Raw genomic sequence first — 18,859 nt, forward strand, 5'->3', positions numbered from 1 at the left:
CCTCTTCACTGATGGATCGTGTCGTATTGTTGGGAAGCATCGCAGATGGAAGGCTGCTGTGTGGAGCCCCACACGACGAGTTGCAGAGGCCACCGAAGGAGAAGGAGAGTCAAGCCAATTTGCGGAGGTAAAGGCCGTCCAGCTGGCCTTAGATGTGGCTGAACGGGAGAGGTGGCCCATGCTATATCTTTATACTGACTCTTGGATGGTGGCAAATGCTTTATGGGGGTGGTTGCAGCAGTGGGAACAGGACAACTGGCAACGGAAGGGTAAACCTATTTGGGCTGCTGAACTGTGGAAAGACATTGCTGCCCGAACAAAAAGGTTGGGTGTAAAGGTGCGCCATGTAGATGCTCATGTGCCCAAGAATAGAGCTACTGAAGAGCAGAAAAATAACCATCAGGTAGATCGAGCTGCCAGAATTGAGGTGTCTCAGATCGATTTGGACTGGCAGAACAAAGGAGAGCTGTTTTTAGCTCGGTGGGCCCATGAGACCTCTGGCCATCAAGGAAGGGATGCGACCTATAAGTGGGCTAGAGACCGAGGGGTGGACTTAACTATGGATGCCGTTGCACAGGTTATCCATGACTGTGACACATGTGCCATAATTAAACAGGCCAAGAGGATGAAACCCCTCTGGCAGGAAGGGCGATGGGAAAAGTATAAATATGGGGAGGCGTGGCAGGTTGATTATATCACCTTGCCACGAACTCGCGATGGTAAGCGTTACGTGCTCACCATGGTGGAGGCGACCACTGGGTGGCTTGAGACATACGCAGTACCCCATGCTACCGCCCGAAACACCATCTTAGGGCTCGAGAGACAAGTCCTATGGAGACATGGCACTCCAGAGAGAATTGAGTCCGATAATGGGACTCATTTCAAAAATTCTCTTGTGGATATCTGGGCCAAAGAACACGGCATTGAATGGATTTACCATATCCCCTACCATGCACCAGCTGCTGGTAAGATCGAGCGCTACAACGGGTTGTTAAAAACCACGTTGAGAGCAATGGGTGGTGGGACATTCAAGCACTGGGAGAAGCATCTAGCAGAAGCCACCTGGCTGGTCAACACTAGGGGATCAGTCAACCGAGAGGGTCCTACACAGTCCAGCTCCCTACAGACCATAGAGGGAGATAAGGTCCCTGTGGTACATGTGAGGAGCATGTTGGGAAAAGCGGTGTGGGTCCTTCCAGCCTCTGGAAAGGGCAAACCCCTCCGTGGAACCATTTTTGCGCAGGGACCTGGGTGCACCTGGTGGGTAATGGATAAAAATGGGGACGTCCAGTGTGTCCCACAAGGGAATTTGATGCTGGGGGAATGCAGTCTGTAATTAAGTGTGTATGTATGTATATATATATATGTTTCTATGTAACTATGTTTCTATGTAACTTATGTTATTACTGTTTGGTTACGTATAGATGTGTGTTAAGCATGATGTGATGATGTGGAATAAGGGGTGGAATGTTGTGGTTTTGTGTTTTTTGATGCCGGTATTCCACATCAGAGCATCATGCAGCAGTGAAGGAGTTAATGCTGGGGGAGCAGCAGAGGGGAGGGGCGGAGCTCCGCACCGGATGCAGGCGGCGCTCGGTCTGGGCGCGTTGCTCTGGGCTGCCGTGGAGGCTCAGCACGTGTGCTTCCCCTGCGGGTCCTCCTTAGCGTAAGCTCATAGCTTTTGGTTTGAAAATTTTTCTCTCTCTTCCAATTGTTCAATTTTATTAGATTTAGTAAAAGTTACCGTTCCTTCTCAGATCGTGCCGTTGTTTTCTTGTAGACCCATCTCTTCCCGCCGTTTCCCCCTCCCCCTCCCGGAGCGCGGCTCTGCTCGGGCGGCCGCGCGGCCACTGACGCAGTTTCTTTTTCTCTCCCCTCTCCCTTCTCGGTTTCCTTTGGGTCACTGTCACGGACAACACCGTGACAGACCATACCATTTATGCAAAGACAATATAATCAGTTGAACAGCAAACTGAAGGGCTGGCAGAAAATAAATAAATACATAAATAAAAGAAAAAGAAATATTATGACCAACTCCTATGATGAAGACCTGCACTATTCCCTAGGTCTGGCTACTACTGCCCTAGCTCACTGGCTCCCAGACAGCCCACGCATATACTTGGAGAGGAAAGGGCTTCTTTAGAAGATAGAGAGAACATTACCTGAAAATTCTGTACACATCTTGTCTGTCTTCAGCTGCTGTCTTAGAAAACATATCTAAGCCTAACAAGCTCCTGAGCTCTTGAGGCATTCTCATGAGGAGCAAGCAGACTACTGAAAACAGCCAAGTGCTCCTGTGTAACAGTCCTACTGCAGTGCACCTACTTAGCAGAGAATTATTTACACAACAACTTGAACTCCCAGAAGGCATAGAACAATTGTCTTTCTTGTGCCATACACATAGTCACCATGAAGCTAAAGACAACCAATGCTTCTCAGGTAACAGAATATTAACCCACCTTCAGCAAAGTTCATGCTGCCTAGCAGAGAGACAAAAATCTCATTTTCCCAGTATTATTTATATTTTTTTTCCAGCAACTGAGAATAAGTAATACATTATGAGGAGATTAGGCATGAGATAGGAAGTTTAAATAGCAGAGTTCCAATTCTGAAGAGGCTAGTTAGAAAAGGACAATGAATTCCTATCAGATAAAGCAAGTATGAGATTACCTAAATGGAAAATCAGAATAGTTCAAATGAAAATTTACAAAAAATATTTACAAAGCAACCTTATCCATAAGCATCTAGAACTCCACAACATTTTTATATCTTTGAATTTTGTCACACACCAGAGGAAGATGAAGTCCAGGGGTATTTCAGTAAGTCACAGCCTGGACCAATTAACAGCTCTGCACCAAAAGCATGAAGTACTGGCAGCTTCACACAATTTCCAGCTGCAGTCAGCACCTCCTCTCTTTGGTAGAAAAATGACTTCAACTAATATTCAGGGTTCAACACACTTCCTATGTGAAACAGTTTCATGGTGCACCAACAAAAATAAAAAAACCTCTAAAAAGATCTTCTGCAGGATTGCCAGTCTCAAGAGACAGGAAATGGAACATAATGCTGTTCAGAAGAGTTTTCCATTTAGGCTTAATCTGTTCAAAATGAAGAGTAAACATCTGGGAGGTTGACCAGCCAAAATTTCTTCAGCACGTGCTTAATTCTAAACACATGAGTAATAACACTCTAAGAAGTATTTTTTCCGAAGGAGAAAAATATTTCACAGGATGCTACATTAAACTGTTCTTACTACTGCATTTTTGTCTCATCAGCAAACGTGCATTGGTCAGTAACTAGACTAATGAATCAAATGAAAATATATCCATAATAATTTTTCAACTGTAATGAATAAATTAATGCCAGCCAGTTCATATGAGACATTTACTAATGACACTACGAGAGGAGAAGTTCAATTGGAAGTGTTAGCAAAATGAGTGTGATCTCCTCAAGGCTGACAGAGTATCATTACACTGACAATAGACTGTATCAATAACAAGAAAAAATACTATTTTTGCAGATTATTCACTGGAACTAAGTACATCCTTCATAAAACATAGTTAAACACAGCTGTTCTCAAAGAAGCTCTATTTAAGATGTGGAAATTCTTATGGTTTCTAAAGAAAACATCCAATTTAATTTCTGTAAAATACTAGCTAGTTGAGGAATAATTTTTAAATGACAGGCATCTCCTACTGAAATATTACATTCACAGAAAAAGCTTTTTCATGATCACTATGAAGGACGATATAAAATCAAAACCCCTCATCACATTTTTCTATGCTTCTCCAAACAAAAGCTACAGGTGGTAGGTTATTTATCAATGAGATCTCCTTTTTGTACTAATTTTGCGAGACTGTAACAGTCAATCTTCATTAAACATCACTGTGAAACTGGATCAGGAGTTTGAAGTCCCCATCCACATTCCCTGAATTAGACTTTTTTTTTTTTAATAAGAGAACATATGGAGAAGAAGGATTTTTCATAAAGCTTGGGTGCTGCTGAGAAAAGAAGATTAAGTATTACTCAATACTTCTATTTGATCCTCTGCAATTTCTTTCCAATACCATACAAATCTCTTCTTGATTCTGGCAGAAACCTGACAGCTTATTTGATTTCCTTACAGCATGTGGGATAGCAGGGGTCATAATTTTTGCTTCCTTACACTTCAGGGTAACAAAACCCATCAAAAGACAAGATACTGTAATACATACTTGGCTCTAATACACTGGATGATTATTCTAATGCAAGCATATACAATTACTTCCCAGAATAGCCCTCAGACATGCAAACTGCCATTGCTTGCACTTATGTTTCAAGGAAGCTCTTAACACAAACTACTTGCTGGAATACAGATAAGCAATTTTCTCTCAATATCTGAAAGTAAGCTGAACAAACATTTCTGATTATCACCAGAAAACCTACTGAATCACAAAAGAAAACTGTACAACGATAGTCAAAGTCCAGTAAGGAACCTGGATTTCTTTCCTGAGATAATGGTAATTATGCATTTTCTCGAAACATTATGGGAGGAGAGCAGGAGGCCAAATGAACACACACAAGGGCTATGAATCAATGTTGTTGCAAGCTGCTTGCTTATGAGTAAACAAAAGGGGAAAAAATTGTTATCAGGTAAGGTGATGATTATTTACAACTAAATAATATGCTTTGATCAGGCTTCACCTTTCAGTGGTAATACACAGATGATCTTCATGACTGTGTATGTTACCTTAACACTGTGTTTATAAGGTTTTATAATCCATTGTTACAATGGAAAACCATTGCACCAACACTGTAGATAAAGCATGCACTCATCACACAAGGCAGAAGCTTAGTAGTAGAGATCTGTAATAGTTCTACTGCTCTACCTTTCATGAGTGGAAGATACACAGGAGAGAGATCAGAGAACATGTAATAGGAAAAAAAAGATTTTTTATGTGCAAGTCTGTTTGAGTTAATATACATAGGAAAAGGCTGCATCATACATTTCACTCACAAGACATGACTCCTGAGTATTAGAAACTTTTTTTAACTGCCATTGTTAATTGCCTATATTGTACATGTTTTCAGGTTTCTGTACTGATTAGAAGTGCTAGATAAGTAGTGGGAAGAACACAGTTCGAGGATACTGAATGTGAAGAACCTGATACATTTTTATCTGGAAAACTGCAGAAACTACAGTACATTCCTTTATGTAGAACAGAAGGAGGACACAGGTCTGCAGCCCATGAGGCAATGTAAGGACTGTGTTACATTTCATTCCTAATCAGGTCAGAAGTTTGAGTGCAAATCATTCTCAGAAGCATTTTAGGTTTATTTTGAGGATCAAAGTTGCATAAATATCTGTTATGCTGTAAGGAAATAACTTAATTCTCCCCCTTTGTGTTCTGCAGAAGAGGACCAGGTGATAGTTATTTGCACCTAAGCACAGGAATCCTGTAACTGCACTACTCTATCTGTATCATTCACCAGGCCTACAAAGTAGAATGAGCTGTGTTTCAATCTGAAGCATGTCAAATTACAATGCTTCCTCTCATTTTTATTCAGTGATGAGCTAGCAAAAGAAAAGTTGAAGTGTGGATGTAAAATCAATTAAAAAAAACTTGAATATGACACGGATCCAGAATAGGGTTATAATTCTTCATATGATGAAGCTTAAGATAAGGAAAATGAAGTTTTTTTAGTACTTATTCCAGATATGTACGCAAGATGATACGTATTCAGGAAACAGGGCAACAGTACTTTTTAAAATCCAAGGTTCACTTCATTTCTTATAGTGTGGTGGAGATGAGGCCAAATTTAATTAGAAAGCAAGACAAAGCATCCTTCTCAGTAATCAGTCATTCACGATGAAAGTAATACCTTGTAAATACATGTACAAGAGCATATACGATTTATCATTTTTTTTCTCCTACACCACTAATATGATTTTGTTTTTCAACATCAAGTCCATTAGTTTATCCAGACACAGGTCAGTATGCAATGTATTTGCAGATTGTGTCAAATACAAATAATCAAGAACACAAGCATTGCCATGACTAATTTGTTCTGCTGTTTAAAAAAATCTCACTGGTTTTTGAACTGTGCTTTTTGGACCCAAATAGCAAGCAGGTGGTCAGGGCAGCTGGAAAGAAGGAAAAAATAACCCAGAAAATTTGCAATTGCTGAAAGCAAGAGACACATTTATTTAAAGATGAACCCCCACAGAGTTCTTATATGTATTTTTGGAAATAAAAATATTCATGCTGAATTAGGTTCCCTCTCAGTAAACATTCCTTTTATTTTTCCAAAAACTAAGTTGTCCTTTGCTAAAGACAGTCTATGTATCATATGTCTATATGTATCATCTTAAAATAAAGTCCCTAGGCTTTGCAGAAAGTATACGTATTAGATTTTCTTATCAAAATCTTCCTTTAGCCATCAATCTTTTGCTGCCAGGAGACAACAGAAAATTATTAGCCAAATATCTGCATGTGTAATGGGTGGTCAGTTTTTTTCTGCTTATGGAATTAAGGGGGCACTGACTATTCACTTAAGTATTGCCTGGGCATTGAGCCCAGGGACATGTGCTTAGTATCAGACTGTTAGTTTTTTTGGTGACTGATTAGTGTTGTTTGGTGAAGATTATGACACTTCACAACACTTAACTTGGTTACCTGCTAGTTATTTTGAAGTAGCTCTTGTGACTTTGGTGGTAGTTTTCACTGGGAGATAAATTAAAGTGGGAAAAAAACCTGTATTTCTTCCTTCATCAGTGTGTACCAACATACTTTCTGTGCCTACAGAATCAAAGAAAGGCGCTGTTGCTCTGAAGAAGGCAGTCCAAGTGTACAGAGCAGAAACAGTCTGAAATTTTCATCTTAGCTTGCAAATGGACCTTTTTCCTTTATACGAACACCTTCAAAATGTCTAGAAAAACCTGCCTAGCTTTTATTTCAAAATAGACTTGAAAAAGAGTCTACTCAGCATAGCCTTATCATACGGACAATGAAATCCTGCTCCGTTAGAAGATACGCAACTCAAACAGGTAGTATAGGTTACAGAAGTAAGTATAGGATCAGGGCAGGAATTGTGATTTATTTACTGACTGTCTGACATATGCAGAGCATATGTACTCTGATTTTTCAGAAGATTAAAAAACAACCAACCACATTTGTTTTATAATGTTGCCCACCTGTGACATATCAAACATCTTATATGTGTGATACTATTCTACAGTGACAGAAAAAAAAAATCACTATTCCACAGAATTAATATATTTTTATAAAGCATATATAATAAGAAAGAACTGCATTGAAACTGTGGTATTACAGTGGCTACCTGTGAGAACTTCTCTCTTCCTCCGAAATAAGAGGAGATTCAATGCAGTGGAACACTGAATATTTATCACCTCACAGGCATACTTCAACATCTTCTGACAAATCTCTGCAGCTGTCTGGCTCTTGCAGATTTTAGGTCCACTGCTCAGAAAAGCAGATCAGTAACTGGGAAGGGAAGTCTGCTCCAGTTTTGGCCTATTTCAGTGCACAGATAGCATTTTATGCAAATCATTACCATTGTGGTTTTGTAGTATTTGCTTAATATTTATTTTTATAATTATAATTTTTTTTAAATCCTTATATGCAATACCTTCTAGGAACTAAACATACTAATCAAATGATTAAGGTGTTTCAATAAACTGGGCCAATGATAAACCTGTGAGGTAAAACCAGTTGGTAAAATAAAGTCTTCTAAGAAAAAAAATAACAAAGAAAAATCAGAAAAGAAAATAAAGAAATAATCAATGATATAAGAGATAAGTATAGTCACTGAGGAATTAAGAAGTTAACCTGTCAGTATTATTTGGTTCCAAGAAAGTATAGCATAGTTCTCCTTTGCATGAAGAAGATCTGAAAGTTCAGAATTGCACCACAAACAATTAATCAGCTTGTAATATGAAAAGTCAAGTCAATAAGAAGTGATTCTATTCACAGACAATATGTGATATAAATGAAGTTGTCTTCAGCAAAGCAGGTCCATCTTCACCACACAGAGGAAGAACACTTCTTTCTGTGTGCCTAATGAGAAAGACCAATCTGATTGCCAAGGAATTTAATAATTGTTGTGCTACAAAGGTCTGAAGCAAATCGAAAGGGACATTGGTAATGACACAGGCCTGGAGAAATGCAGAACTCTTCCATTTTTTCAATGGAGTAATAATACACTGTTCTTTTCCACAAACTCCACAAGACTGCACAAAACATATGCATTCTATTTCAGCAATGCAGAGCAGAGAACTAAGCCCACATTCCCTAAAAGAGGCTGTGGAGTCTCCTTCTTTGGAGACACTCAAAACTCACCTGGACACTCCTCTTTGTTATCTACTGTAGGGAACAGGCTTTAAGGGGGGAGGTGGAAGAGATGATATCCAGAGATCACTTCCAATCCTATGATTCTGTGATTGTACGATACCTGAACAAATTCTAACACTGCTGCCTATTTATGCAGAACCACGTTCTCGACACACAACCAAGGTGAGAGTTTATTTAATGTAACTCCTTGCTAGAGCCTTCACACAATCTAAAGGTTACTGTGAAATTTGAGCAACATCACATTCATGAATCAAATCTCACTGGCTTGTGCTTGCCACTGTCAATAGGAGCAAATTACTGAAATCACCATAATAGCAGCTTTGTTGGCTGAGAAGCAACATTTTTACACTATTACCAGGAAGGAATGCTTTAATTGTGAGACAATTAGAAACAGGAAGTCTATGATCAATGAATAAGGAAACATCTCTGCTTGTCATGGTCTAGGTAAAGGGAAAATACTGATTAATACTGAACAATATCTTTAAATATCACTACGTCTCCTAGAAAAGACAGAACTATTTTAAAAGGCTCATTAATTCTGAGACATTTAACTAGAAGATCAGCCTACTTTATGGCCAAGACTCCAACATGTTTTCTTCAGTACTGCTGTACAGGCTTCAAAACTAACGTCAGCTCTCACTCAGGCTCCCCAGCTGGACCTCTCCTACTACACTTAAAACAATATCTGTTTTGAACTACATATCAGAGTTTGATGAAAAGCTTCATTTCTGGTTTCAGTTTAAGAAGTGTCATAGTGTCTTGCTGGGGAGTAACTGTCCTTGTCTTGGTGCTGGAAGGACAATTTAGCTGTCACATTGCCATGAGCCCTCAAGCCAGAACGTCAGCCATGTCACACATTTGTATTAATCCCATGAAAAATTAGAAAGCCACAAGAATCAGTAGATGTTAATTATTCTAGATTTTAGGGAATAATTTATCAGCTCACATATTTTTATGTTTCTTCATTTATTCATTCTTTTCAGCACTTTTCCAAACCTGACTTGTTGGCAGAAATTCAAATAACTTCTAAAATGGACCCTTTTATCCAAAGAACAAATGAACTACAACACAGTAAAGTAGCAGAAAGTAATCTCTCCCTAGAAATAAATGATACATTACATATGCCACAGGAATACGTATTATGTCTTAAAATCTCACACTACAAAACATGAGGTTCTGCTGTGATGTTTCCTCATATTTTCTGGCATGACTTGCTCATATTAAAAAGTGCAATTATTTTTCACAGTTTCTGACAATTACCTTTACTACCAACTATGGCATTTGACTATGAAGAATAAATCCTTCTTTCCTCCTTTCCATATCCATTCAAGATAAATAAATGGAAAAAATCTTCCCCACACATACTAATAAAACTAGCAATACACCAGAAAAATATCACATGGCTGAATTAGTGCCAAAGGAAATCCATATTCTTTTAAGAAATTTTAAGGATAATATAGTATATTTAACGACAGCTCATTAGCAAGCAACATAGTAGCAACTGTCATTTAATCATGGATTAAAAAGTAAAATTGAAGCACCAATTGCCTCAGAAAAGATTGAGTTAACAGTAAATTTGAAGGGAGATGCAGTATATTTTTACATTATGCTACAGTAATTCTAAATGTCAAGTCAATATTTTTTCAATAAACTGACAAAAAAACATTAGATTAACACAAGATGCAAAGTTCATAAAACTTATAGACAATAACAAGCCTGGAAATGATACCTGGAATATTTGGAACTGGAATAAAGGCAACTTTGTAGGAAAGAAAATCATGGCAGAAACACAAAAAGTTTCATCTAGCCCACATCAACAGATTTTTTGCACAATCTGTCTTTCATTGTTATTATTTCATAGATCTTAGCTGTAAAGTGCCAGCTTGCAGAGTTAATCTGCATTTCAGATTGTGTGCCCAGAATATAGTTTTCTTATTAAAATACAATCCGTGCTGGTATCATCAGGATTTACTTACTGTGTCACTGGATGCCGAAATTAACTCCTGAGCAAGGTGATGGGCTTAAATTACATATGAAACCCTTGATACCTGCAGAAGCAATAAACTATCAGTTAATTAGACCGTTTTTATTTTCCTTCTCAATTTCCCCCCTCTTTCATTTAATTTTTTTTTTGTCCATAGATCACTGATCATTTTAAGTAATTTCAACTGTTTATTTACTGAAAATACATTAGAATATAAGTAATAATGCTAATTCTTGACAACAAAAAACACTGTCAAGAATGGAAATTGCAAATTTCCAGAAGTCTGAAGTACTTGAAAAAATGACATACTAACACAAACCTTCTAAAATACAAACAGGTAAGTAGATGTGCAGTTTCCACAGGTGTATTTCAGCAGATGACTTAAAGAGAGATCATAGATAAAATGTTACAGAGAGTGCCTCCTGTGGCAAAAGATGTGAAATACACAGAACACAAAACCAAGTTGCTACTCATTTTTAAAAGATGTAGAAGCCTATACTGTACTGTCTGTCTTCACTACCCTAATAACAAAATAATCAAAAGAGAGGTGATGAAACATTAAGGAAGCATGTGAAAAATCCTTGCTGGTGGGCAAGCAAGTAAGCAAGACTTAACCCTGTAAATCAGGAAATGGCTTTATCTAGAGTAACCTGTCCAGTCTTCAATCCCATTGATTCCTGGATGGTAAAACTGAAAAACTGGTTTTGCACCATGAAATCTAGAATAACCTTTCCCCTCCTACATGCGAAAAAAGACTGATTTCTCAAATCCCATTAAAATATAGCATTTGTACATTATGTTCCAAATCCACGCTTGAAGCTAAAGGTATGTACTGTGACCTCCTATGTTAAAAGGCTTTAGGAATTATTTTATTTTCTTTACTCAAAACAAACAAACAAACAAACAAAAAAAACCTGACAAATTTATATTCTCAAGAGCATATTTCCTCTACTTTGCAATTAAACTAGGCAGTAAAAATTTCATTTTTTATTCAGCTCTCCAGGGAGAAATGTGAAGGGTTGCTTCATTGACTAATAGAAGTTATCAGCAAAATAAACCATTTTGACCATCTAATTAAGCCTTTTCTGTAATTCCAACTGTACAGTTCTTTAATACTTTCACTCAATTCAATTACTGGCCATGTGATATTTAAGATCTAATCTATATTTTTGATTATATGTACAGATATAAAATCATGAAGAATGCACAACATGCTCTCACAATTACATCTGGTAATTGATTATCCTCAACACAAATCTTATTTCTAAAAAGAATATACTATCCTTGGCTCCTAAAAAGGTAGCTTTGTTATTAAATCAGCTAAAAGAAAATTTTTCCTGACCTAATGTAATTAAAGAAATCCTCCACACAACTGACACTGCAATTTTGACTGTTATTAGAATGAGATGATTCTTTTAGCATATCATCTTTTCCTGCCTACTTAATCCACAGCGAATAACTGGCTAATAGTGCATGAACAGGAGTACTGTGAGTGGAGCTACTAGTACTATCAGAAATGAAATTGGTTTGCAAGCTCTTCTACCAAAACTACACAGAAAAAGAGGAAAATATGCTAAAAACAACAAACAAACAAACAACAAAAGTTGTATCTAGGACTTCCTTCTGCATTTTCATATGCATGACCCTTCCAAGGGTAAAAAGCCCTCACAAGTCAATTTCCTGAACCAGGTATTTGGGACAAATTCAATGCACTCCAACCCTGAATAATATCCAGTAAATGGTAGTTTAGCTAGCTCTGTGACAGAGTGAATTTTCCCCATTATTAATGGACAAGATGTATAAATGGTATAAATTAATGGACAAGATGATAAAAAAAAAGGTTTTAATTAATTTTTGACATACATTTTACCTGGATTGGAGTAAAACAGTGAAGAGAAATGAAGAAATTATCAAAAGTGAAAAGAAAAATATATTGACATCTTTCCAAGTTCTCATTCAGATGTAGATTCCACAGGAACACAGGAAAGACAGACTAAAATAAAATATCAGAGCAATTATGGATTTCTCAGAACAAGTCTTAAGTTATGAGACTGCTGCATTAGAAGGTACAGATACAATATTTTGTAAACCTTCTGATTTCAAACACTTCACTATATCTCAATACGCATACAGTCAAACTGCTTAACAAGAGGGAATTATAGCTCTTATAAAAAAAACATTAGAAGAAATGGCAAAGAGAAATTTAAAAGCTTTGCACAGCTGCTCTGTATCATAATGTTATTAATGTTGTTCTTTGGAAAAAGTAACCTCTCCCTAACCTGAACTTCTCTCCCTGCAAGACTCTTAAGTTTTGACTATATGTGGATTAACAAGCACCGAAGTCATTATCAGATATGGATTTGGTAAGGAAAATATTATTTATGTGTGGATTAGCTTTACTGAAATCATCTGTCATGAAACAGCTATTGATGAAAAATGCCATCCTATTAAAGCTTAACATTTGAGAATATGCCAATAGAATACGACGACCAAATCAATGCAGAAAAACAGAAACTGAAGACAGGCATCAGAAACACCAGCATATTAGCAATTAGCACCCGAACTGAAAAGAAAATGCTCTCAGACAAATGCTCTATTAACTAGCCTGCCTGCTACTCTAGCCATTCTATTCTCTGGCTTAGAAATGTAACAACAGAAGGAACAGTGATGGGGTCTGAACTTTCAACTGTCACAGAAGGAAAAAAAATTAAGTTCTGCAAAAGTAAATAAATAAATGAATACAAAAATCATAGAATAGTCACTAATTAAGCAAGTGTATATGAACTGTTGTACATAATGGAAAATTCTTCCTTTCAAAGCTTCTCAAGAGCTCGTATTTGAATTTCAGGAAATGCTAACTTATCTCAAACTACACAATGTTCCTTCACTTCAACAATAGGTACTTCATTTTTTCAAGGGAATTCATTTGTCTGGAGCAGCAGTAGATCATTGTTTGCTCACTGTTATACGTTATAGTTGGAATATGAAAGTATAACGAGTTGAATACTTAAAGCTTTTCTTTGCTTTTATGTTATCTGCTGATAATTACTGAAGCTATATGAGACATCTTTCCTTTTCTTTTTTATTTTTTTTTAACTTTTTATTTCTACAAGCAGAGGAGTCACCAGGGAGTTATGAAGAGACTAATGAAAGTCATGCAGGCCTCTCTACATGAATTTTCTATTACGGATGGACAAAAGAAATGAAGAAATTCTGGTCTGAACTACAGAGATGGCAAGAATGGCAATGGTCAAAGCAAATGAGTTTATTAAGACCAACATTTCCTGAACCATCTTTGAAAAACAGACCGACTTGGGTTACAAGTAACTAATACAGAATAGATTATGCATGACAAAAATGCATGAATTGAATAACAGCTAAAAAGGGACTAGAAATCCTAAGGAAACCAGAGTTCAGGGCCAGCATACCTCCCTGAGGAATTAATAATCACTTTGTAACAACAAAATAACAGTAATCTAAAAAATCCTGTCTGCTTTGGACTAAGGTTAGGATAAGAAAAGATAAGAGAGACTGGGTAAGAAAAAAGCTGCCACGGATACTGCAGAATAGGAAAGCTCTGCCTCTTTCAAGCAGGCATCTGGCACTGACAACCACCTTTGTAAACAGAACTGGATTCAACTGAATGTGGAACAGTCGCATAGAAAACAGGGCTCCCTTAAGCAACCTGAGGGACCACAGCATCTGCTTCCCACATTTTAGCTCATTTGGCCTTCATCCCAAATTTGCATAATCTCTTGTATTCATAACACAGACCTTATGTGGTCTAAGTTTCTTATGCTGGACAAGATAGCATATAGAATGTTCCTAAAGCTCATGCTCTTATTCCTTCTGTTCAGCTTGTAGTCAGCGGAGCTTAAGGTCTCCCTTTTCTGACACACATACGCCAAAGTAACCAAAATTAGTGGCCTTCCAACAGCATTTCAGCCTGAAGTACAAAAACTGTACATAAAACCTTTGTACCATAGACAACAGGCTTGTCTTCCTTTCTGAGATGATTAAAAATAATAAAGATGTAAAATATTTCTGTTCATAACTTCATTTTACTTTCAAGTCAGATTTGTTTGCTGTCTTTTTATCTCCAAGGTTGTATTTCCATTCTTCTCTGACAGTAAACCTTAAATCAAAATCTTCTAGTGACTTTCTCTAAATCACTCTCATTCAATATGCTTTGTAGTGCTCTTTCTTACTCCTACCCAAATGGAATTAACTTATCTTTCTAATCTCTTTCATAGACATCTTCCCTTGCTTAATCTTACTGCCCCCATATACTATCAGAGCAAGTATAAGTGAACTGGGTCCTGTGTTCAAGGCAATTAATTAATATCATTTGTACTATATTTTCAGGAATTTTACCAAAATTTCACATCATTACAAACTAAAATAATTCTGAATCTTTTCATCTTATTTTCATAGTACTATCTGATTAGAAAAACTCATCTTCTTGCCTCCAACTTCTTTCATTTTTTTATCTCATAGATATGGCTTTCAGTTTCACAAAAAAAATCCTGGACAATCACTGCTGATGAGATAGGCCGATACCGTTTCAAACCTACAGATTCCTATTATTTCTTTGGGGTTTCAGGGTATCTTAGCAAAGCTGTTTCAGCAATAAAATGAATTCAGAAGCATCAAACACATTTTGGAAGCTCAAATATGTACTAAGTACCTCCAAAACACACAATATTTGTTCCAAATATATCAATTATAATTCTGCATTATGACCCGTACGTGTAGAGGAAAACTAACTTCTATGCAAAAGCAAGAAACACCACTAAAAATCAGTAACGATTCAAGTATCTGCAAAATACATGAGGATAACTGGCTGTTCATTAGAAAACATTTCATATTTGATGCTTGAAGATAATTACAGGATAATCATATGCTTCTCTTACTCCTGCTTCTTGGAACTTATCCTGTCTTTCCCTGAAAAACTCTGACAGCAATGATCTTCTGTGTGGGTGCAGTGGTCATTCAGTTGAAAAGACCAACTAGGAATTTTACTGAAAACATAACACAGAAAAATTAACATTGCTGTTACTGACGTGGCAAGTCACTGAATGGTCAACTCACTGAAAAACCTTGAATTAACTGAAGCACTCTACTAATTCACTCCAGCATGAGTTTTCTCATTTCATTTATTCCTATCTTTTTCATCCCTACTCAGCGCTGCTAGAGAATTGAGACATTCAGACAAACTGAAAAGGAAATAAACCAAAATACTCATCATAAAAGAGTCCTGTCTCCACCTCTACCCACTCAAACACATGTTCTTCCCTATTCTTCTAAATTCCCATACAGCCTTTTCTCTTTTGAAAAGTTCGCTCTCACAGGTGGTAGGCACATCCTGCTGGTTCACTGCACAAAAACTGCTTTTATAGATAAGGCTGGCACACATAAAACACAAGCATTCCACATAACCCATAAAGTGTTGAGGTCCATAAAGAAAGTGCCTGAATTTTAAACTTTTCCACAGTTTGCAGCTATACAGTACGGAAGCAAATTTCTGTAGTCACCTATTGCTCTGTTTGTAGAGCTGTGGAATATTGCATCAGTGATGATAAAGAAATATTATTCAAACCCTCTTCTCATTTTGGAAACTGTTCTGCATTTGCTGAGCCATGATCCAAAGGAATACAAGTGATTTCAAATCAGTTAGTTGCCTGGAACAAATAAAAAGAGCAAGACAAACTGATGCTGTCAAATTTCATTTAGGTTTTTACACCCACTTAATAAAAAAAGACAAACAGAATCTCCCCACTTAATTTTTAGATAAAGAAATGTGCTGAAGCCTGCATGATGAGATCAACCATCTGAAGTTTGATTTCTTCAGAGTTGGAGATGGAGGACTGCTACATTTATTTACCCATTTAAATTGGCTCATACATGAAATAGCTGGCAAAACAATGTAACCTGTGATGTTGTTTTCACTGTTTCCAACTTAAATAAACAATGAACATGTTATCCTCCAACCAAGTATCTAAATTAAAATATACTAGCGAACCAACAATTCTTTTTTGTTGTTGCTGTTGTTTGTTTTTGTTTGCGTACTGAATAGTATCCTTGATGGTAACACCACATAGTAAGCTCACAAGTATTCAGTTCACAACCAACAGACATCTCCTGGGTTACTTCTTTCTTCGTCCCCATCCATCCTCTCACACAAACTCTGTTTCTTCTTAAGAGTGTGCCACTGGATTCCATTAGGAAATAGTGTCTTTATTTCATATGAGTGACATTATTTACCAGCCTGAGTTCTAGTCTCCGTTTATCCGGCTCACTCATTTAGGACATGCAGCTTGTAGTGTACAATTTTTGTGGGTGAAAAGGGGGAACATAATGGTTTCTCCTCTTTTTTTCTGAATATAAAATGATATCCTAAGGTAAATATCTTTCTCAATAGCAAACTTCAAAACAAACAACAAATCCAACACACCGAGAAAAGGTTTTATTTTCTATGATCGAGCTCATTTCCACATTCAGCTTTAGTCACTAAGTATTTTCCTACAGGAGGAAAAAAGAAATTAAATTCTCTTTTGTCTTCCTGGAGGTATAAAATCCTTTATGGAAACCAAAAAGGTTTTTAATCAATTAAGTTTAATAATGTATATAAAGATAAACGCTAGGCAATAAATACAGAAGATAAATCATTCTCAATTATTGGTCCAATCAATTGGTAACACAACTACAGTGTTATATGATTTAGAATTGAGATAATACAAAATTAATTTTAATTTCCATATGGATATTTGAACAAAAATATATTCTTGCAGCATGGAAATAACATATCATGCCAGTAGGGAAAGAAAGCTTGGCTAGTTAATGCACAAAGTGTTGCAAAGTGCGCAGCATGGACCAAGGTCAATTCAAACCCACCTACCTGTGCTTTCTAAAGATTCAGAGCACTTAAGCCTCATCAGCTGCAGCTCATGTCTTGTGTAAAGGTTATGGCAATCTGCCCTTTCAACTCCTCAAATCCCAGACTTGAACATTAACTAACAATGACAAAAGAACAGACTCTGAAAAGTCAGAGTAAGTATATCAATTTGAAGTGATCACTTAGCTTTTCAGAGAGCACAGGATTACATTAGGAAAATGTTTTTCCTGCCCTTCATCCAGTCTCTGCTATGTCCTGCATGTGATAGACATGATGTGGTAGAGGGAGAATTTGATAACATTGTATTGTAGGATCAAAATTAAAAACTCAAGCAGGCTCAAATTAAGAGCTTGGATTCAGGGAAGCTAATCTTAAGTAAATATCAATGAAGAATTTACATCTTTGGAAAGTGGCATAAAATAACAAGAACTGTTAGCACATATAATCTATCAGCCTACAGCCAAGTCTAAACTGCATTTGGACCGCTTTCCAATAGCACTGGTTCACTTTACATGTGTTTTTGTTTTTAATTATTATTATTTCAGTGTAAGAACAATACCAAATACAAGCATATCATTACATTATCAAGGCAAGATATTAAGCTTTGTTTCAGAGCACTTTGCTAAGTGTAATATACCTGCCGTGAATAGATTGTTTGTTTTGTTTTAGTACCTCATTCTTTCTACTAAAACAAGGGGGAACTTTTTTACTAAAAATATTCATCCAGAAATGATTATCAATTGCTTGATTCTCTATGTGTTATCAAACAGACAATGAGATTACAGAATAAAGGATGACAAAGTGATGGTTATATTCTCTGTACAAAGAAAACCCCACAAACTACTGCCACTTTTCTTCTGCAACAAGATATACCAAGTTCCAGAAAAATATAAAATGTAATTCAGTTGAACAGTTTTTACCTTAGATCTAGTAATATATTTTAAGACTTCAGATTTTGGTATACACTTTCTATGGATTATCAGAAATGTCATATCGACATACAATTTATCTAAAACAAATACAAATTTGTTTGAAATAAATATAAATTCAAAGCAACACATAAAATATTTAAAAACATTCCTCCCAACATAGTAGTATATTTTCTATTCAAAGAAATCATGCATTTGGCATTTTTTTTGAGAGAGAGATTTTCTCTAGGAGACCTTGGTAAATTTAGTTCTCATATGTTACTCATTTAAAACTTTGATAATTTCACTGCTCTTGCCAAATGCCAACATAGAACCCACACAGTATAAACATGGGAGACCGGATAAAACTGTAAGTGGGTACCCTGCAATCTCAGCAACTTGTGCACAAGTTTAAGGGCAAAAGATTTTTCATTCTTACTATTCAAAAACACACTTACAAAAATACAGAATATCTGCTGATGGAAAAAGGAATTTTCCACTGCAGAATATATCGTCTTCATCTCTCAGCCCTTCAGTTACACAGACAAAGAACTTTACTAAAATAAACTACTCTTGAAAATTGACTCTCATAAAAGGTTTCTGTCATTCACTATGTTCATTCAATTTCATAAAAAATATTTCTTATATAAAACAGTGCACTATTATGTCACTAAAGAGTGAAAGCAAAAGACATCCATTTATAGCAGTAGCAATTAGTTAG

This window comes from Cyrtonyx montezumae, unplaced genomic scaffold (assembly GCF_038088225.1).
Source record: "Cyrtonyx montezumae isolate F1298 unplaced genomic scaffold, pur_monq_1.0 scaffold_7, whole genome shotgun sequence".
In the NCBI taxonomy this organism is placed as follows: domain Eukaryota; kingdom Metazoa; phylum Chordata; class Aves; order Galliformes; family Odontophoridae; genus Cyrtonyx; species Cyrtonyx montezumae.